Genomic DNA, 11442 nt, shown 5'->3' with positions numbered 1-11442 from the left:
TTAGACTTTCATATGTTTTAGATTCATTACACACTAACTGAAGTAGTTCAAGCCTTTTATTGTTTTAATATAGATGATTTTGGCATACAGCTCATGAAAACCCCAAATTCCTATCTAAAAAAATTAGCATATCATGAAAAGGTTCTCTAAACGAGCTATTAACCTAATCATCTGAATCAACTAATTAACTCTAAACACCTGCAAAAGATTCCTGAGGCTTTTAAAAACTCCCAGCCTGGTTCATTACTCAAAACCGCAATCATGGGTAAGACTGCCGACCTGACTGCTGTCCAGAAGGCCATCATTGACAGCCCTCAAGCAAGAGGGTAAGACACAGAAAGAAATTTCTGAACGAATAGGCTGTTCCCAGAGTGCTGTATCAAGGCACCTCAGTGGGAAGTCTGTGGGAAGGAAAAAGTGTGGCAGAAAACGCTGCACAACGAGAAGAGGTGACCGGACCCTGAGGAAGATTGTGGAGAAGGACCGATTCCAGACCTTGGGGGACCTGCGGAAGCAGTGGACTGAGTCTGGAGTAGAAACATCCAGAGCCACCGTGTTACAGGCGTGTGCAGGAAATGGGCTACAGGTGCCGCATTCCCCAGAAACAGCGGCAGAAGCGCCTGACCTGGGCTACAGAGAAGCAGCACTAGACTGTTGCATGTCATTCGGAAATCAAGGTGCCAGAGTCTGGAGGAAGACTGGGGAGAGGGAAATGCCAAAATGCCTGAAGTCCAGTGTCAAGTACCCACAGTCAGTGATGGTCTGGGGTGCCATGTCAGCTGCTGGTGTTGGTCCACTGTGTTTTATCAAGGGCAGGGTCAATGCAGCTAGCTATCAGGAGATTTTGGAGCACTTCATGCTTCCATCTGCTGAAAAGCTTTATGGAGATGAAGATTTCATTTTTCAGCACGACCTGGCACCTGCTCACAGTGCCAAAACCACTGGTAAATGGTTTACTGACCATGGTATTACTGTGCTCAATTGGCCTGCCAACTCTCCTGACCTGAACCCCATAGAGAATCTGTGGGATATTGGGAAGAGAAAGTTGAGAGACGCAAGACCCAACACTCTGGATGAGCTTAAGGCCGCTATCGAAGCCTCCTGGGCCTCCATAACACCTCAGCAGTGCCACAGGCTGATTGCCTCCATGCCACGCCGCATTGAAGCAGTCATTTCTGCAAAAGGATTCCCGACCAAGTATTGAGTGCATAACTGAACATAATTATTTGAAGGTTGACTTTTTTTGTATTAAAAACACTTTTCTTTTATTGGTCGGATGAAATATGCTAATTTTTTTAGATAGGAAATTTGGGTTTTCATGAGCTGTATGCCAAAATCATCAATATTAAAACAATAAAAGGCTTGAACTACTTCAGTTGGTGTGTAATTAATCTAAAATATATGAAAGTCTAATGTTTATCAGTACATTACAGAAAATAATGAACTTTTATCACACTATGCTAATTTTTTTAGAAGGACCTGCATGTACAGTACAGACCAAAAGTTTGGACACACCTTCTCATTCAAAGAGTTTTCTTTATTTTCATGACTATGAAAATTGTAGATTCACACTGAAGGCATCAAAACTATGAATTAACACATGTGGAATTATATACATAACAAAAAAGTGCGACACAGAAAAGGTGAACGGATGGACTCTACATGCCTGGTTCCCACCGTAAAGCATGGAGGAGGAGGTGTGATGGTGCTTTGCTGGTGACACTGTTGGGAATTTATTCAAAATTGAAGGCATACCGAACCAGCATGGCTACCACAGCATCTTGCAGCGGCATGCTATTCCATCCGGTTTGCGTTTAGTTGTACCATTTATTTTTCAACAGGACAATGACCCCAAACCTCCAGGCTGTGTAAGGGCTATTTGACCATGAAGGAGAGTGATGGGGTGCTGCGCCAGATGACCTGGCCTCCACAGTCACCGGACCTGAGCCCAATCGAGATGGTTTGGGTGATCTGGACCGCAGAGTGAAGGCAAAAGGGCCAACAAGTGCTAAGCATCTCTGGGAACTCCTTCAAGACTGTCGGAAGACCATTTCAGGTGACTACCTCTTGAAGCTCATCAAGAGAATGCCAAGAGTGTGCAAAGCAGTAATCAAAGCAAAAGGTGGCTACTTTGAAGAACCTAGAATATGATATATTTTCAGTTGTTTCACACTTTTTTGTTACATAAATAATTCCACATGTGTTAATTCATAGTTTTGATGCCTTCAGTGTGAATCTACAATTTTCATAGTCATGAAAATAAAGAAAACTCTTTGAATGAGGTGTGTCCAAACTTTTGGTCTGTACTGTGTGTGTGTGTGTGTGTGTGTGTAAATATATATTATACATATATTCTTTGTCTACAGGATCTTGATGGTGGGCCCCCATCGATCAGACACTTTTTCCAATATCTTGTAGATAGGGGATACATTTTGTAAATTGAACAACCGGTCAACATGGTCGTTAAGGGGTTAAAGAGGATCTTTCATGGGTCCAAACATTGCAAACTAACTATCAGGATATGTAGAGCGGGCCCAGGGATTCCACTGCACTATTATTCTTGGCCGCCGCTCCGTTTACCCACTGTGGCCCCCGGTATATTCTCCCACTAATTGATTGCATCGGAGCAATGGGGAGGAAAATGCCCTTTTTCTCAATGGGCGTTCCTGTGAGCTGTCCAATCGCAGCGCAGAAATAAACTCACCTTCTTCCTGGCTGTGACGCTCTGCGCTGCGATTGGACAGCTCACAGCCAGGGGAGAAAGGGCAGTCTCCTGCCCATTGCTCCGATGCTAACAATTAGCATACAGAGCGGGAGAATATACCGGTGGCCACAGCGGACGAACAGTGTGGCACCCAGGAATAATACAATAGTAAGTGCAATGAGATCCCTGGGCCCCGCTCTACATATCCTAATAGTTAGTTTACGATGTTTGGACCCATGAAAGGTCCTCTTTAAAGTTAACTTTGTAAGCACTGTCTTATCATTATGGTGAGCATCAGTTAACATTTACATCAGACTGATGGGTGTAAAATTTAAGGCACTGCTGAGATTCGAACTCAGGATCTCCTGTTTACTAGACAGGCGCTTTAACCAACTAAGCCACAGCACCTTGCTCAGGTGCATGAGTTAAGAGTAGAGTTGAGCGAACACCTGGATGTTCGGGTTCGAGAAGTTCGGCCGAACATCCCGGAAATGTTCGGGTTCGGGATCCGAACCCGATCCGAACTTCGTCCCGAACCCGAACCCCATTGAAGTCAATGGGGACCCGAACTTTTCGGCACTAAAAAGGCTGTAAAACAGCCCAGGAAAGAGCTAGAGGGCTGCAAAAGGCAGCAACATGTAGGTAAATCCCCTGCAAACAAATGTGGATAGGGAAATGAATTAAAATAAAAATTAAATAAATAAAAATTAACCAAAATCAATTGGAGAGAGGTTCCATAGCAGAGAATCTGGCTTCCCGTCACCCACCACTGGAACAGTCCATTCTCAGATATTTAGGCCCCGGCACCCAGGCAGAGGAGAGAGGTCCCGTAACAGAGAATCTGTCTTCATGTCAGCAGAGAATTAGTCTGCATGTCATAGCAGAGAATGAGGCTTCACGTCAGCCACCACTGCAACAGTCCATTGGCATATATTTAGGCCCAGCACCCAGGCAGAGGAGGGAGGTCCCGTAACAGAGAATCTGTCTTCATGTCAGCAGAGAATTAGTCTGCATGTCATAGCAGAGAATGAGGCTTCACGTCAGCCACCACTGCAACAGTCCATTGGCATATATTTAGGCCCAGCACACACACAGGCAGAGGAGAGAGGTCCCGTAACAGAGAATCTGGCTTCATGTCAGCAGAGAATCAGTCTGCATGTCATAGCAGAGAATGAGGCTTCACGTCAGCCACCACTGCAACAGTCCATTGGCATATATTTAGGCCCAGCACACACACAGGCAGAGGAGAGAGGTCCCGTAACAGAGAATCTGGCTTCATGTCAGCAGAGAATCAGTCTGCATGTCATAGCAGAGAATGAGGCTTCACGTCAGCCACCACTGCAACAGTCCATTGGCATATATTTAGGCCCAGCACCCAGGCAGAGGAGGGAGGTCCCGTAACAGAGAATCTGTCTTCATGTCAGCAGAGAATTAGTCTGCATGTCATAGCAGAGAATGAGGCTTCACGTCAGCCACCACTGCAACAGTCCATTGGCATATATTTAGGCCCAGCACACACACAGGCAGAGGAGAGAGGTCCCGTAACAGAGAATCTGGCTTCATGTCAGCAGAGAATCAGTCTTCATATCATAGCAGAGAATCAGGCTTCACGTCACCCACCACTGTAAGAGTCAATTTTCATAAATTTAGGCCCAGAACCCAGGCAGAGGAGAAAGGTCCCGTAACAGACAATCTGGCTTCATGTCAGCAGAGAATCAGTCTTCATATCATAGCCTAGAATCAGGCTTCACGTCACCCACCACTGTAAGAGTCAATTTTCATAAATTTAGGCCCAGAACCCAGGCAGAGGAGAAAGGTCCCGTAACAGACAATCTGGCTTCATGTCAGCAGAGAATCAGTCTTCATATCATAGCAGAGAATCAGGCTTCACGTCACCCACCACTGCAACAGTCAATTGTCATAAATTTAGGCCCAGCACCCAGGCAGAGGAGAGAGCTCCCGTAACAGAGGATCTGGCTTCATGTCAGCAGAGAATCAGTCTGCATGTCATAGCAGAGAATGAGGCTTCACGTCACCCACCACTGCAACAGTCCATTGGCATATATTTAGGCCTAGCACACAGGCAGAGCAGAGAGGTCCCGTAACAGACAATCTGGCTTCATGTCAGCAGAGAATCAGTCTGCATGTCATAGCAGAGAATGAGGCTTCACGTCACCCACCACTGCAACAGTCCATTGGCATATATTTAGGCCTAGCACACAGGCAGAGCAGAGAGGTCCCGTAACAGACAATCTGGCTTCATGACAGCAGAGAATCAGTCTGCATGTCATAGCAGAGAATGAGGCTTCACGTCACCCACCACTGCAACAGTCCATTGGCATATATTTAGGCCTAGCACACAGGCAGAGCAGAGAGGTCCCGTAACAGACAATCTGGCTTCATGTCAGCAGAGAATCAGTCTGCATGTCATAGCAGAGAATGAGGCTTCACGTCACCCACCACTGCAACAGTCCATTGGCATATATTTAGGCCTAGCACACAGGCAGAGCAGAGAGGTCCCGTAACAGACAATCTGGCTTCATGACAGCAGAGAATCAGTCTGCATGTCATAGCAGAGAATGAGGCTTCACGTCACCCACCACTGCAACAGTCCATTGGCATATATTTAGGCCTAGCACACAGGCAGAGCAGAGAGGTCCCGTAACAGACAATCTGGCTTCATGTCAGCAGAGAATCAGTCTGCATGTCATAGCAGAGAATGAGGCTTCACGTCACCCACCACTGCAACAGTCCATTGGCATATATTTAGGCCTAGCACACAGGCAGAGCAGAGAGGTCCCGTAACAGACGATCTGGCTTCATGTCAGCAGAGAATCAGTCTGCATGTCATAGCAGAGAATCAGGCTTCACGTCAGCCACCACTGCAACAGTCCATGGTCATAAATTTAGGCCCAGCACCCAGGCAGAGGAGAGAGGTCCCGTAACAGACAATCTGGCTTCATGTCAGCAGAGAATTAGTCTGCATGTCATAGCAGAGAATCAGGCTTCATGTCAGCCACCACTGCAACAGTCCATTGGCATATATTTAGGCCTAGCACACAGGCAGAGGAGAGGTTCATTCAACTTTGGGTAGCATCGCAATATAATGGTAAAATGAAAATAAAAATAGGATTGAATGAGGAAGTGCCCTGGAGTCCAATAATATATGGTTATGGGGAGGTAGTTAATGTCTAATCTGGACAAGGGACGGACAGGTCCTGTGGGATCCATGCCTGGTTCATTTTTATGAACGTCAGCTTGTCCACATTGGCTGTAGACAGGCGGCTGCGTTTGTCTGTAATGACGCCCCCTGCCGTGCTGAATACACGTTCAGACAAAACGCTGGCTGCCGGGCAGGCCAGCACCTCCAAGGCATAAAAGGCTAGCTCTGGCCACGTGGACAATTTAGAGACCCAGAAGTTGAATGGGGCCGAACCATCAGTCAGTACGTGGAGGGGTGTGCACACGTACTGTTCCACCATGTTAGTGAAATGTTGCCTCCTGCTAACACGTTGCGTATCAGGTGGTGGTGCAGTTAGCTGTGGCGTGTTGACAAAAGTTTTCCACATCTCTGCCATGCTAACCCTGCCCTCAGAGGAGCTGGCCGTGACACAGCTGCCTTGGCGACCTCTTGCTCCTCCTCTGCCTTGGCCTTGGGCTTCCACTTGTTCCCCTGTGACATTTGGGAATGCTCTCAGTAGCGCGTCTACCAACGTGCGCTTGTACTCGCGCATCTTCCTATCACGCTCCAGTGCAGGAAGTAAGGTGGGCACATTGTCTTTGTAGCGTGGATCCAGCAGGGTGGCAACCCAGTAGTCCGCACAGGTTAAAATGTGGGCAACTCTGCTGTCGTTGCGCAGGCACTGCAGCATGTAGTCGCTCATGTGTGCCAGGCTGCCCAGGGGTAAGGACAAGCTGTCCTCTGTGGGAGGCGTATCGTCATCGTCCTGCCTTTCCCCCCAGCCACGCACCAGTGATGGACCCGAGCTGCGTTGGGTGCCACCCCGCTGTGACCATGCTTCATCCTCATCCTCCTCCACCTCCTCCTCATCCTCGTCCTCCTCGTCCTCCAGTAGTGGGCCCTGGCTGGCCACATTTGTACCTGGCCTCTGCTGTTGCAAAAAACCTCCCTCTGAGTCACTTCGAAGAGACTGGCCTGAAAGTGCTAAAAATGACCCCTCTTCCTCATCCTCCTCCTCCTCCTCCTGGGCCACCTCCTGTTCCATCATCGCCCTAAGTGTTTTCTCAAGGAGACATAGAAGTGGTATTGTAACGCTGATAACGGTGTCATCGCCACTGGCCATGTTGGTGGAGTACTCGAAACAGCGCAACAGGGCACACAGGTCTCGCATGGAGGCCCAGTCATTGGTGGTGAAGTGGTGCTGTTCTGTAGTGCGACTGACCCGTGCGTGCTGCAGCTGAAACTCCACTATGGCCTGCTGCTGCTCGCACAGTCTGTCCAGCATGTGCAAGGTGGAGTTCCACCTGGTGGGCACGTCGCATATGAGGCGGTGAGCGGGAAGGCCGAAGTTACGCTGTAGCGCAGACAGGCGAGCAGCGGCAGGATGTGAACGCCGGAAGCGCGAACAGACGGCCCGCACTTTATGCAGCAGCTCTGACATGTCGGGGTAGTTGTGAATGAACTTCTGCACCACCAAATTCAGCACATGCGCCAAGCAAGGGATGTGCGTCAAATTGGCTAGTCCCAGAGCTGCAACGAGATTTCGCCCATTATCACACACCACCAGGCCGGGCTTGAGGCTCACCGGCAGCAACCACTCGTCGGTCTGTTGTTCAATACCCCGCCACAACTCCTGTGCGGTGTGGGGCCTGTCCCCCAAACATATGAGTTTCAGAATGGCCTGCTGACGTTTACCCCGGGCTGTGCTGAAGTTGGTGGTGAAGGTGTGTGGCTGACTGGATGAGCAGGTGGAAGAAGAGGAGGAGGAAGCCGAGAAGGAGGAGGTGGCAACAGGAGGCAAAGAATGTTGCCCTGCGATCCTTGGCGGCGGCAGGACGTGCGCCAAACAGCTCTCCGCCTGGGGCCCAGCTGCCACTACATTTACCCAGTGTGCAGTTAGGGAGATATAGCGTCCCTGGCCGTGCTTACTGGTCCACGTATCTGTGGTTAGGTGGACCTTGCTACAGATGGCGTTGCGCAGTGCACACTTGATTTTATCGGATACTTGGTTGTGCAGGGAAGGCACGGCTCTCTTGGAGAAGTAGTGCCGGCTGGGAACAACATACTGTGGGACAGCAAGCGACATGAGCTGTTTGAAGCTGTCTGTGTCCACCAGCCTAAATGACAGCATTTCATAGGCCAGTAGTTTAGAAATGCTGGCATTCAGGGCCAGGGATCGAGGGTGGCTAGGTGGGAATTTACGCTTTCTATCAAATGTTTGTGAGATGGAGAGCTGAACGCTGGCGTGTGACATGGTTGAGACGCTTGGTGACGGAGGTGGTGGTGGTGGTGTTGGTGGTACATCCCCTGTTTGCTGGGCGGCAGGTGCCAACGTTCCTCCAGAGGCGGAGGAAGAGGCCGAGGCGGCAGCAGCAGAATAGGCCGAGGCGGCAGCAGCAGAAGAGGTAGCAGGGGGAGCCTGAGTGACTTCCTTGGTTTTAAGGTGTTTACTCCACTGCAGTTCATGCTTTGCATGCAGGTGCCTGGTCATGCAGGTTGTGCTCAGGTTCAGAACGTTAATGCCTCGCTTCAGGCTCTGATGGCACAGCGTGCAAACCACTCGGGTCTTGTCGTCAGCACATTGTTTGAAGAAGTGCCATGCCAGGGAACTCCTTGAAGCTGCCTTTGGGGTGCTCGGTCCCAGATGGCGGCGGTCAGTAGCAGGCGGAGTCTCTTGGCGGCGGGTGTTCTGCTTTTGCCCACTGCTCCCTCTTTTGCTACGCTGTTGGCTCGGTCTCACCACTGCCTCTTCCTCCGAACTGTGAAAGTCAGTGGCACGACCTTCATTCCATGTGGGGTCTAGGACCTCATCGTCCCCTGCATCGTCTTCCACCCAGTCTTGATCCCTGACCTCCTGTTCAGTCTGCACACTGCAGAAAGACGCAGCAGTTGGCACCTGTGTTTCGTCATCATCAGAGACATGCTGAGGTGGTATTCCCATGTCCTCATCATCAGGAAACATAAGTGGTTGTGCGTCAGTGCATTCTATGTCTTTCACCGCTGGGGAAGGGCTAGGTGGATGCCCTTGGGAAACCCTGCCAGCGGAGTCTTCAAACAGCATAAGAGACTGCTGCATAACTTGAGGCTGAGACAGTTTCCCTGGTATGCATGGGGGTGATGTGACAGACTGATGGGGTTGGTTTTCAGGCGCCATCTGTGCGCTTTCTGCAGAAGACTGGGTGGGAGATAATGTGAACGTGCTGGATCCACTGTCGGCCACCCAATTGACTAATGCCTGTACCTGCTCAGGCCTTACCATCCTTAGAACGGCATTGGGCCCCACCATATATCGCTGTAAATTCTGGCGGCTACTGGGACCTGAGGTAGTTGGTACACTAGGACGTGTGGATGTGGCAGAACGGCCACGTCCTCTCCCAGCACCAGAGGGTCCACTAACACCACCACGACCATGTCCACGTCCGCGTCCCTTACTAGATGTTTTTCTCATTGTTATGGTTCACCACAACAACAAATATATTATTTGGCCCAATGTATTGTATTCAAATTCAGCGGGATATAAATTTGAGGCCTAGTATTTAGGCGCTGGGTGACCGGTATGGATTTAGTGACAGAATTAGACTTGGAAATGCACAGAAGCGTGTGTGTGAAGTTATTCTGAATGACCCTATGTGCACCTTCAATATTATATACCCTTTTAGGGATAGATTTCAAATAGCTCTGATATAGCAGAAACCACTAAATTATGAAATTGCTAAATTGGGAATTGTACTTCAACCCAGAACAAAAAATGTGCTTTGACGGACACTAAATATCTTGCCCAGCAACAACAGTACAGCGGTGGGTAACGAGAGATTTAGAGGGATTTAAATTTGAGGCCTAGTATTTAGGCGCTGGGTCACCGGTATGGATTTAGTGACAGAATTAGACTTGGAAATACACAGTAGCGGGTGTGTGTGAAGTTATTCTGAATGACCCTATGTGCACCTTCAATATTATATACCCTTTTAGGGATAGATTTCAAATAGCTCTGATATAGCAGAAACCACTAAATTATGAAATTGCTAAATTGGGAATTGTACTTCAACCCAGAACAAAAAATGTGCTTTGACGGACACTAAATATCTTGCCCAGCAACAACAGTACAGCGGTGGGTAACGAGAGATTTAGAGGGATTTAAATTTGAGGCCTAGTATTTAGGCGCTGGGTCACCGGTATGGATTTAGTGACAGAATTAGACTTGGAAATGCACAGAAGCGGTGTGTGTGAAGTTATTCTGAATGACCCTAATGTGCACCTTCAATATTATATACCCTTTTAGGGATAGATTTCAAATAGCTCTGATATAGCAGGAACCACTAAATTATGAAATTGCTAAATTGGGAATTGTACTTCAACCCAGAACAAAAAATGTGCTTTGACGGACACTAAATATCTTGCCCAGCAACAACAGTACAGCGGTGGGTAACGAGAGATTTAGAGGGATTTAAATTTGAGGCCTAGTATTTAGGCGCTGGGTCACCGGTATGGATTTAGTGACAGAATTAGACTTGGAAATGCACAGTAAGCGGTGTGTGTGAAGTTATTCTGAATGACCCTATGTGCACCTTCAATATTATATACCCTTTTAGGGATAGATTTCAAATAGCTCTGATATAGCAGAAACCACTAAATTATGAAATTGCTAAATTGGGAATTGTACTTCAACCCAGAACAAAAAATGTGCTTTGACGGACACTAAATATCTTGCCCAGCAACAACAGTACAGCGGTGGGTAACGAGAGATTTAGAGGGATTTAAATTTGAGGCCTAGTATTTAGGCGCTGGGTCACCGGTATGGATTTAGTGACAGAATTAGACTTGGAAATGCACAGAAGCGGTGTGTGTGAAGTTATTCTGAATGACCCTATGTGCACCTTCAATATTATATACCCTTTTAGGGATAGATTTCAAATAGCTCTGATATAGCAGAAACCACTAAATTATGAAATTGCTAAATTGGGAATTGTACTTCAACCCAGAACAAAAAATGTGCTTTGACGGACACTAAATATCTTGCCCAGCAACAACAGTACAGCGGTGGGTAACGAGAGATTTAGAGGGAATTAAATTTGAGGCCTAGTATTTAGGCGCTGGGTCACCGGTATGGATTTAGTGACAGAATTAGACTTGGAAATACACAGTAGCGGGTGTGTGTGAAGTTATTCTGAATGACCCTATGTGCACCTTCAATATTATATACCCTTTTAGGGATAGATTTCAAATAGCTCTGATATAGCAGAAACCACTAAATTATGAAATTGCTAAATTGGGAATTGTACTTCAACCCAGAACAAAAAATGTGCTTTGACGGACACTAAATATCTTGCCCAGCAACAACAGTACAGCGGTGGGTAACGAGAGATTTAGAGGGAATTAAATTTGAGGCCTAGTATTTAGGCGCTGGGTCACCGGTATGGATTTAGTGACAGAATTAGACTTGGAAATGCACAGAAGCGTGTGTGTGAAGTTATTCTGAATGACCCTATGTGCACCTTCAATATTATATACCCTTTTAGGGATAGATTTCAAATAGCTCTGATATAGCAGAACCACTAAA

General features: G+C 47.7%; 1 non-coding gene across 1 annotated transcript; it reads right to left on the bottom strand.

Moving 5' to 3' along the window:
• Positions 1-3038: 3038 nt before the first annotated feature.
• On the bottom strand, positions 3039-3112 carry TRNAT-AGU. The gene has a single exon. It is a non-coding gene; the product is annotated as a tRNA-Thr (tRNA).
• Positions 3113-11442: the final 8330 nt, after the last annotated feature.

The sequence above is a fragment of the Bufo gargarizans genome, chromosome 10 (assembly GCF_014858855.1).
Source record: "Bufo gargarizans isolate SCDJY-AF-19 chromosome 10, ASM1485885v1, whole genome shotgun sequence".
Taxonomy (NCBI): Eukaryota; Metazoa; Chordata; class Amphibia; order Anura; family Bufonidae; genus Bufo; species Bufo gargarizans.
The sequence above is the reverse complement of the archived record's forward strand: the minus strand, read 5'-3'. Positions and strand labels throughout refer to the sequence as shown.